Genomic DNA, 10,286 nt, shown 5'->3' on the forward strand with positions numbered 1-10,286 from the left:
TTTTTAAAAGTATCATAATTCAGAAGTTTTCCATTGTATTTAATAATATATATTTAGTTTTTCGGGGGTTTTTTGTCATTTTTTATTATACAGCTGATTTTCAGCTACATCTTTATATTCATTTATTTTACAGAATTTTAAGTCTATTTAAATATTTATTCATCTGATATATTTGGTACTTGACTTAACTGTACAATCAAATCTACAAGTTATGTGGTGGTGAATATGAAGATAAGGTCTGTATGCTTTATATTTAAAAGTAATAGACATTTGCTTGTTTGTCTACCTCTTTGTTTAAAGACGTATGAAATTGAATATACAATATTCAATTTCACCAACATGACATAAATCATGTTGGTATGAACATGATTTATATCTTGCATAATTTTTGTACTAAATTTATCATGTTAAGAAAACCAGTTAACAAATTAAAAACTGAAAAATTTAACTCTATATATAATAAAATGAAATACCCAATGTTTAGTCTGATTGTATTTTAATAATTTCTTGATTGTGTTGGAATTATATTTTTCACCTCAAATGCCAATCATTGATTTCACTTCACTTGTGTTATTTGACTGCTATTTTATACAACACTGTTTTATTTTTCACTTTCTTTAGGTTTTTGTGCTTTCATGCATCTATGGGTTATATTGTTAGATTTGTTGGTTAACATTTTGGAGAACCTTGTTCCCTTGTTTGAAAATAATAAACCTTACGTCAGCAATGGCACTAAAAAAATTCACAAGGACACAATGTGAATAGGTTTAAAACTTTATGAATGTTAACACAACTCCTTCATGTTTTAATAACCCACATAATTATGTCCAAGTTAGTCTGCAGATGCAAACACATACACACACACATATGCATAACATAGTTCAGTCAAGTGGAGCAGACATCAGTGGTCTATAACGTTAGTGTGAGCGTTACATAAGCGCATTGCTACTAAAAATAGAAATGCACCAATTGTAAACATGGGTCAAAACTGACGGCTCTGGACTTTCAAAGGAACCTGAATGAAATTTAAATCAGAGCATTGTCTTGGTTGCAGATGGACAGGCAGCTGATCCTTACTGTGAAAGCCACCAGGCAAGTCCTGTGAGTCTGCTGCTCATGCCTCAGTGAGTGAGTGTGTTGTAGGTGAATGAAGAGTGTTGATTTCAACTTGTTGCATTGATTGGTTCATGAAAATAGTGCCAAGCTTGTTAATATATTTGTACTTAAAATGGCTGTACAGTAAAACAATGCTGAATGCCCATGATCACACATTTTTATTTTACTGGGCTTTCCTTTTATTTTATGCTTATTAAGCTCTACCTTATTGTTTAGTTGCTTTGCAGGCGTACAATGACAATAATAAACTCATGTTTTTGTATACTCTTTATTGCATAAATTCAACTTAGAACAAAATCAATAAAATAAACATAATTTCCACTAACTTTCATTTACATCTTCACAGTAGTAACCACAAAAGCAAATGTGGATATTATATCTCCTAAATTTGTGTAAAATGTTCGTGTTGATCTGGATCTCCTTCTGGTTTTTTTATTATTAATCAGAATTCACATCAACAGTGATTACATGTTAGCAGTGTTTAATCTATATTATTTGTGATTACATGTTAGCAGTGCTTAATCTATATTACTTTTGCATTTATGCATCAGTAGAGTTGACAAAGTGAGCTCACCAATAATACAAAAGTTTAAAAATATATATTTTTTATTTGAATAATAATGCAATCTATACACAACTGCACACACTTAAATAATAACCATAATAATAATGGTAAAAAGAATAAGCAAAAAAAAAAAAAGCAGAGCGAGATATGAAAACACAAATAAGGGTGTTTTCACTTTTTGATTGAAAACACAGGGGTAAATACATTTACCATACATGTAGATTTTGAAACAAAGACGGGCATTCACATAACTTCTGATGTATCAGTTTTATGTCACCAACCTTATTGGAGAAAAACAAAATAAGATTCATACTACAACTGCTTTCTACTGAGCCCAAAATAGTGAGATATATATTTTTTTCAATTCAGTGTTTAATACATGCTGGTCTTTGGTGACATTAGTACCACGTCACATCTTTGCGAGAGCTTAACACAGCAATCCCATTAACTGTGCAGCAGAATGTCTTTCCACCTAGAACACATTCATCCAGCCATCTACCCATTTACCCATCCATCCATTGTATACCCCTGCTTTTTCTTGCAGGGTCGCTGGGGTAAGGGTGGCCTATCTCTAGTGGTTAATGGGCGAGAGGTAGGTCACACCCTGGTCAGATTGTCAGTCTGTCATAGACATGCACAACACACATTCACTCCTGAGGGCAGTTTAGAGAGACCAATTGGACACATGCATGCATGGGTTCAATCAATTTAGACTGCTGCTTGTAAATAACTATGATGATCAGAATGTCTCCCATCCAGATACTTGTACACTCCTAGTACCGTCAAACTGCTTCTAATTAAAATCCAAGCTCATACTGTGTACAGAAATAAAGAATTAAATAATGAAAGAGAAGGAAAAAGACTGGATAGTATCAAAGATGATCACAGTCATCACAGTTAATGTTGGTTCATAGTTCTTGTTTTTATTTATGAAGAGTTAAAACACGTTCTGATGGATTTTCTCATGAAAAAAGGAGCATAATCAAAATACATTTTAACCCTGCAAAAAAAACAAAAAACAATAAGAATAAAAACATTTTCAGCTTCTAAATATTGTTTATTTCAAGAGACACCATTTTTAAATCCATTTAAATTGTCACATGATAAGAAAATACTGTAATTCCCCTGCTTTTTCAAGGGATTGTGATCGATGTGCAGACGCTGACGTGTATGAGATGAAAAATTGCAAAGAAAGAGATGAATCTCAAACATGACGCTCCTTAGTTTGTGAGGAATTGGATAAATTTGACCATTTCTAGAAAAAAGTGTGAGGGGTGTTGACTGCCCATGCTCCTCGACATGGGTAAAATATCAGCCTCATAGCTATTTAAAGCAGCTTTAAGATTAATGAACGGTTCAGTCACTTACGTCAGCGACATATTACGAAAAAATCATGTGCTCAATTTGTTAGAGAAATAAAGAAAACATTCAGATTTATACAACATTCAGATGTTGTATAAATTGTTCAGTGCTAAACCTTAAACCACATTTAAGGTTTGTACAGGTTACTTATAAAAAATATTATGTATGGGGAGTTTAATAAAAGATGTGGTAATGTGTGAAAGGTAAAAAATAAAAAGAACACAAAAGGTTAAATCATTTGCCTGAATATTCAGAAACCAACCTACTAATACAGCGCATAAATAGAACACTTAATCACAGGTTGCAAAAATAAGATGAGACAAATTAATTTGCTTTCTAGTGGAATTTTTAGTATTTACATCATTAATAGCTAGATAGAAAAACAAACTCTTGATGTCTTAATAGACTCAGTTGAGGTGCAGTTTAAAGATGAAAAGGCAGACATTCTTGAACATTTCACAAAAGTAAAAACAGAATATGATGCAAATTTTTGTTTACATTTTTTACAGGATTTCCCACTCAGTGTAGAGTCCACTTGCTGACCTAGATGTTGTTTGGTCACTGCTGCTGTCTCCAGGTGTTGTGTGCTGTATTTGCGTGTGAAGTGGGGAGCCTAGGAGTTAAAGCGGTAAAAAAAAATTAGAAAGTAAACACAACGTGAGGGAGCAGAAACAGTAAAAATGAAATTTCTTTTGCTGCGTCAAATAGAAAAATGATTTGAAAACATGCGCACACTGGTGTGATGGAGGATATATGATGAACGTGGATAGATTCAATAAAAAATAAACGTACAAATAACTTCTATTTTCAGATTAAGTGTACGTAATAATACATGTGATAAATTGCACATGAAAGGTGAGTTGAAAAAGAAAGCAATTTGGTATTTGTATAGATGTCTCAAAATTCAAAAATCAAAATATATACCAGATATTGGATAACTTATTACATGGCAAATTCTGGGCATAATGATAATTGTTTTTATTTTCTTCCACTTATTACATTACGCAGTCTTTCACATGCACCTGTTTACAATTCACATATTGCAATAGAACAAAATTTAAACATGCTGAGATTAGATAGATAGATAGATAGATAGATAGATAGATAGATAGATAGATAGATAGATAGATAGATAGATAGATAGATAGATAGATAGATAGATAGATAGATAGATAGATAGATAGATAGATAGATAGATAGATAGATAGATAGATAGATAGATAGATAGATAGATAGATAGATAGATAGATAGATAGATAGATAGATAGATAATTAAGTGCAATCAATATATATATATAATATAAAAAATAAAAATAAGTGTCCAAAAAATAAATTATTTTCTATTTCACAACGCTTCTGAAATTCAGATATTTTTTCTTAAATGTCTTTATTCTTTTTTTTTTTACCCCTTTGCACAGCTAAGCAACATTTTGCGTAATTGTGCAAACTGCTGAAGAGTGAACTGTGTATGAAAGATGCGTGCATCTTCCTGTTTGCCTTTTCCTCCTTCAGTAGATGCAGAGACATAATAGTTGTATTTAAGTATCTAACAAAGCGTCTAGCTATTACATTCAAACACTGCCTGTGTGTGAGGAAGCACTTTGAGGGTCCAGCTCTCGTTGTTACAACACACCAGAGAGCCCGTTTTGACAGCAGCAGTGTGACTCCTCCATCCAAAACAACACGAGCGACGTTAACGTCCTCCACGAATGCTTTTTGGGGTAAGGGCTTCCCGGATTCATGTATGCACAGCAAGCCCAGACCGCAAAAAGATTCGTGACGGACAGCTGCTTTAAATCACAGTGAATCTCCAGTCCACGACTCCCCGGGGGTCTTCATCCTCAAAGTGTCTTCAGCTTTTTGCACTGTCGTTTGACTTGTTCATTGACTGAATTGTATCTAATCTGAACACTCGTCTAACTGGTATTGGCTTTGCAGCAACACGCAGCCTTGTTATTAAAAAGAGCGGCGATGAAGAGAGGCGGTATCTTATCGCCGTTATAGACTTTAACACGCAGCAGAGGAATGCTTGTGGTCTGATTGGACAGGGTACCCAGTCATCCACCAATAGGGATGCAAAGAAAAAGAGCACCTAAAAGCAGGAGGCCAAAGCACCTGACAGTTTCTTGACTACCTCTGCTCTCATGGACATCAGAGCGGTTTAAAACAATCAGGCTGCAGCTGAAAACGCACGACTTTTCATCTAGATCAGATGTGTGGATCCAAACCGGACGTGATACTCAGAGCGCATTCATCTTAAATAAACATAAAGTTTTATTTCATTATTTGCAAAGGGTTAATTTTGGCTCCAAATCACCAGCTGCTGATGTAGGGGCCCCACCCTCGCCTCGTTTTCATTGGGCCGCCCAGTCTTTCAGTCGAGGACGCGTCTCCCCAGCCTGTCACGATTCTCCCCATCTGTCTCGAGCGCACCGGAGCCAGACGCCACTGACGCAGCACGCGCCTTACTCACTTTTAGCAGTCACGACTCGAGGCTCATCGTGCACAAAAGGGAGGAGAGATGAAAAAAAGAAAGAAAGAAAAAAAAAAACCAATTCTGCAAGCGAATTCAAATTCTAAACGTAGCATTTGGTGTGAGGCGTCGAACTCCTCTCGCTTCAGTTTAAGCATAAAAATAAAAATCATGTTTATTCACACAGCGGTAATGCGTGAAGATCAAAACCCATCAAAAAGCATAAAACTCTGGTGCATCAAACTAATCAGAGCTGCCCATGGCGGTATTCGTAGTTGCACTGGGGGTAAACCAGCAACCGCTACCTGAACCGCTTCAGCACCGCTACCAGAAGGACAGCTCCCTTCACACTTCTTGCCTGAGAACCATTCAACAAATCTCAGAATGAGGATCATTAAGTAACAACAGCAAGACTCATGCTGACAGTTCATCTCTCATAAACAGTGAGAAGACTAATTTAGCTATTTTAATAACAGTGTCTGAGGGTGATCCCCGTGTAGCTGTAAGCACACACCGGTTGATGTTCCTTCCAGCAAGCTGCAGAAATAGCACCAATTCTTACGATAAAAAAGCTCTCCTTAAATGCTATTTGTTTCAAGCAGGCGTCCCATTCTAATCAAAGAGTTGCAGTGCCCAAAATTGTACGTAAAAAGAACAACAAGGAATAATACTGATGCAGAATACTGGGATAAAAAGGAAACAGGTGCATTCAGAGAAAGGTTAGAACAACTCACCTTTGTAGCTGCAGAGATTCTGATAAAAGCACGGAAATAAGCTTTTAAAAAATGGACTAAAAACCATATTTGTCCATTAAATCTGCTCCGGCTTTTCTCTTCTCTCACTGTACTCTTGAATGGTATGCCTTTTATAGGAGTGATGCCCCCTATCTATTTCTGGATCACGATCCAACCCCGTTTCTATTTTTAGCTCGCGCGTGATGAAAAAAGAAAAGCTCGCAGAGGTTCCTTGGAGGAATTTCGAGCGTGCGGCGTTTGAGAGCGAGCGCGAGCCTTGTTTGCACGGTGGGCTGCACGCACGCACGCACGCGCAAGCCCACCCGCATATTTTCCAATATAAAGTGATCATGATTTCCACAAGGAAACCACTCGGACCGGGTTTGCAAACAGGAGTTAATAATGTGCAAAATTTGATACTTAAAAAAAAAAAAAAAAAGAAAAAATAAATCATGATTTGTCGCTGAAAGCACGGTAGCACCCTCATCTCCCAGCGCGCGCGTGCATCCATGCGCGCAGAGACGCACCCATCTTGTGGAAAGGGACAAAAAAGGGAAAAAAAAAAAATATATATATATATATATATATATATATATATATATATATATATATATATATATATATATATATATATATATAGAGGCTATATGGCAAAAATAGTCAAACGAAGCTATAATTGTAGAGCTTGGTGGTGGAGAATTGGGTGTCCTTTTTTTATTTTTAACGCCTAAACAAATGGATAACTAAAACAGACTTCCTTCTGCTGCGGGCTGCGTCAGTCACACAGGCATTGACGTCAGGTAGAGAATCTCCCACTTTGAAGGTGGAAGCAAAGCCTGCTTTTTCCTTTAATGTGAATAAACACCATCAAGGGCCCAATTAGCCAGTAAAAATGTAAACGAATAGAGGATGAACCAAAAGACTAGCCTACACCTCGTTCAATAGACCGAAGTGGTCGCGGTTCGGTGACTCTAAAACGTCTGTTTTATTTCACATAGAGCATTAGGAGCACAATGGTGAGTAATGTGAGAATGGACTCGTATAAAGATTGCAAATGTGCTTAAAATGGACTTCAGGTTGGGTTTACTCCTTCGAAACAACCACAAGTGGCCCTCCGACTGATAATGCGGAGCAGCATAAAAAGGTGGAGGGTTGCCGCGGTCTCAGTCCTGCAGACTCCCCCCCTGCATAGGGCAGAATGCTGAAACGCGTAGTAACGGAGCGGCGCTTGGCCGACCGATGATGCTATTTTTAACTCCCATACTCAACACGCCTGGCGCTGCGGGTTTCTCTGCTCAAGGTGTTACTGTACTGGAAGCGGGATATTAACCCACGGCTGCTTTCATCGGACAAATTACAGAATAAAAATAGAAATGAAATAAAAATCCTCCAATATTTCCTGTATTCTATTTTTTTAAAAATCGTGTCTCTTTAAGAATGGAGACACTGTCTCATTCATTAAAGCTGCAACCTGCAGGATTTTCATGGCATTGCATTTGCAGGAGAGTGAACTTTTGCTTCTTTTTCTGTCTTATTAACATGTTTTCTGATTACACTGCAGCTACGATGTTCATTCTTGTCTGTCTGTCTTTTAAACATTCAAATGTTTAAAAAAAGGCCAATTATTCAGAATGCTGACCCACTCATAATATTTGCAATACAGTTGACATCTGATGTGATGAGTAGCTTTTCACAAGGAAACTGAGACTATAAATATTGTTTATACAATAATCTATAAATCTGAGAAATTTTATATTATCAATTTAGATTCCACCTTACTTTAAGACTTACTTTAACCTAATTAGTGTACGTGTGCTCCAACATCTGGTGCATTTTTTGGTTAAAACATGATTGATCTGATTCGGTGATTTACAGTTTTTCCACTGTCTTTAGTCAGAAGGTGCATAGTAGCCATTTTCTATTCCTTCCAATCACAAATTCATTGACAGGATTACTTGCTTTTTAGGAAAAAAGCATTCTGAGCTATTTTGATCAAATTACACACTTTTGTAAGTTGTCAGCTAGTTGCAGTTTGAACTAATTGTTTTTGATAACTAGCTGATGCCCAAATGCTAAGTGATGTGAGAAATGCACCAAAGCAACTGAGAAAAAATAAATTAGTGGGGGGTCAAATAGTCTTAAATTGTAATCAAGTAACATAAGTATTACTTGAAAATATTACCTGATTAAAAGTAAAAAAGAAAATGCGATGCTGTATAACTGTGCCGAGAAATAAATTTTTCTAAAGTAACTGAAGTAAGTGCAACAGAGTAAATGTTGCTACCTATGGCTGATTGTTTTATATGTAAACGCATAATAAAAACAATTAGATCTATACTGCCCTGCGACAGACTGGCGACCTGTCCAGGGTGTACCCCGCCTCTCGCCCGGAACGCTAGCTGGAGATAGACACCAGCACCTCCTGACCCCACTAGGGACAAGAGTGTAAGAAAATGGATGGATGGATGGATGGATGGATAGATCTATAGTAGGCATTAATATCATGTACATTGTATTCCCTTTGAACGTTAGCCCTTCTGTGGGTAATCAATGCTGCTATTACATGAAGGCCCAAGAAGTTTGATAGAAAACTTCAATAAACACCACTATTATGACCCATTAACCCAGCAAACCAGTCATGGATCATTTTTGGAGACACTTAAAGCAAAGTTAAGTGATTAAACATTACACAAAAGGTTTAAACATTTTACAAACCACTACTCAATCTGAAATGCAACAATGGAAATATTGTAGTACAACTACAATCCTACCAAAACATGGCTGTCTACCTAAAATGACAGGCCTGGCAAGAATAACATCTGGCAGAGTGGCAGCCATGATAACTCATGAACAGTTGCAGAGCTCCAGAACTCAGGGAGAACTGTCATGTCTAACAGGATAACTGTTAGACATAAACTTAGAAACCCAGCTATCATGGAAGAGTGGTGAAAAGAAAGCCAATTTAAAAGAATGCTGTGTCATGCTTGCTGTGTCATGCTTGCTGTGCCATGCGCAGCAAGCATGACACAACATATGAAGAAAGAAGTTCTGGTCTCTGGATGAGACCAACATGCAGATAATACTTAACCACACACTGTCAGCCTGAAACATGGTGATGACAGCATCATGCTGTGGGGTTGCTTGTCTTCTGCCGTTACATGGAAGCTGGTCAGAGTTGATTTGAGGACAGTTGAAGTCACATCCAGAGCAAACCTGGAAGGAAACATGTCCTTAACTTGAGACTAGTGGAGAGATTAAGATTCCAGCACATCGTTCAGAGGTGCTGGAATCTGAATGATGTGCTGGAATCGTTCAGATTCCAGCACATGGTTTAGTTCAAACCATATTCTTGTGTTAGCATATTCCAGTCAAAGTCCAGACCTAAATCTAACTGAAAGTATGTGCTAAGGCCTTAACATTGATGTTTACAGATGCTTTCCATACAGTCTGATTCCCTCATTTTTATACGTGTCTTGCATTGTTAAAATAAAAATCTGCCCTAAATAACTTTGGAGTATTTTTGCATCTAGAGATACCCGGGTTGGAAAACAAGTCCAAATCATCACCCCTCACCAAAATGGTTGACAACTGGTAGTCTGTGATACTGTTAGATTTGGGTTTCTTCAGATATGGTACTCTCTATCTTGGGCAAACATTTCTACTTTTGGCTTTCCCTGGCATAAGGAAAAAACCTGCAAAAAAACCTTCTGGAGTCTACTATGTTGTTCTTGGGTTCTTTGCAGTCTGTTTGAACATTGCATGATCTGAACCAATGGGTAACTTGTCATAAGGTCTGTTCCTGAGAAAATAGTGATGGTTTTAACTGTTTTCCATTTGTAAATTACCTTCTCACTGCAGAATGAAAGGTTTAAACTGTTTCGTAAAGGTTCTTATAACTCCTCAGATCGATTAGCAGTGATAACAGCTTCTCTAAGGTATCTTTCTCCTTCGACATTATGCTAACACACATCTGTATAATTTAGATAGCAGACTATGTAATTAAAAGCATTTGATTAACAATTCACATGCGATATTT

General features: G+C 36.9%; 1 long non-coding RNA gene across 1 annotated transcript; it reads right to left on the bottom strand.

The window, feature by feature from the left end:
• Nucleotides 1-1,365: 1,365 nt before the first annotated feature.
• Nucleotides 1,366-6,717, bottom strand: LOC116718310 (uncharacterized). Its single transcript, XR_004338909.1, has 2 exons — nucleotides 6,251-6,717; nucleotides 1,366-3,656 (listed from the first exon to the last, which is right to left on the bottom strand). It is a non-coding gene; the product is annotated as an uncharacterized LOC116718310 (long non-coding RNA).
• Between the last annotated feature and the right edge of the window lie 3,569 nt (nucleotides 6,718-10,286).

Source organism: Xiphophorus hellerii, chromosome 4 (assembly GCF_003331165.1).
Source record: "Xiphophorus hellerii strain 12219 chromosome 4, Xiphophorus_hellerii-4.1, whole genome shotgun sequence".
NCBI lineage: Eukaryota > Metazoa > Chordata > Actinopteri > Cyprinodontiformes > Poeciliidae > Xiphophorus > Xiphophorus hellerii.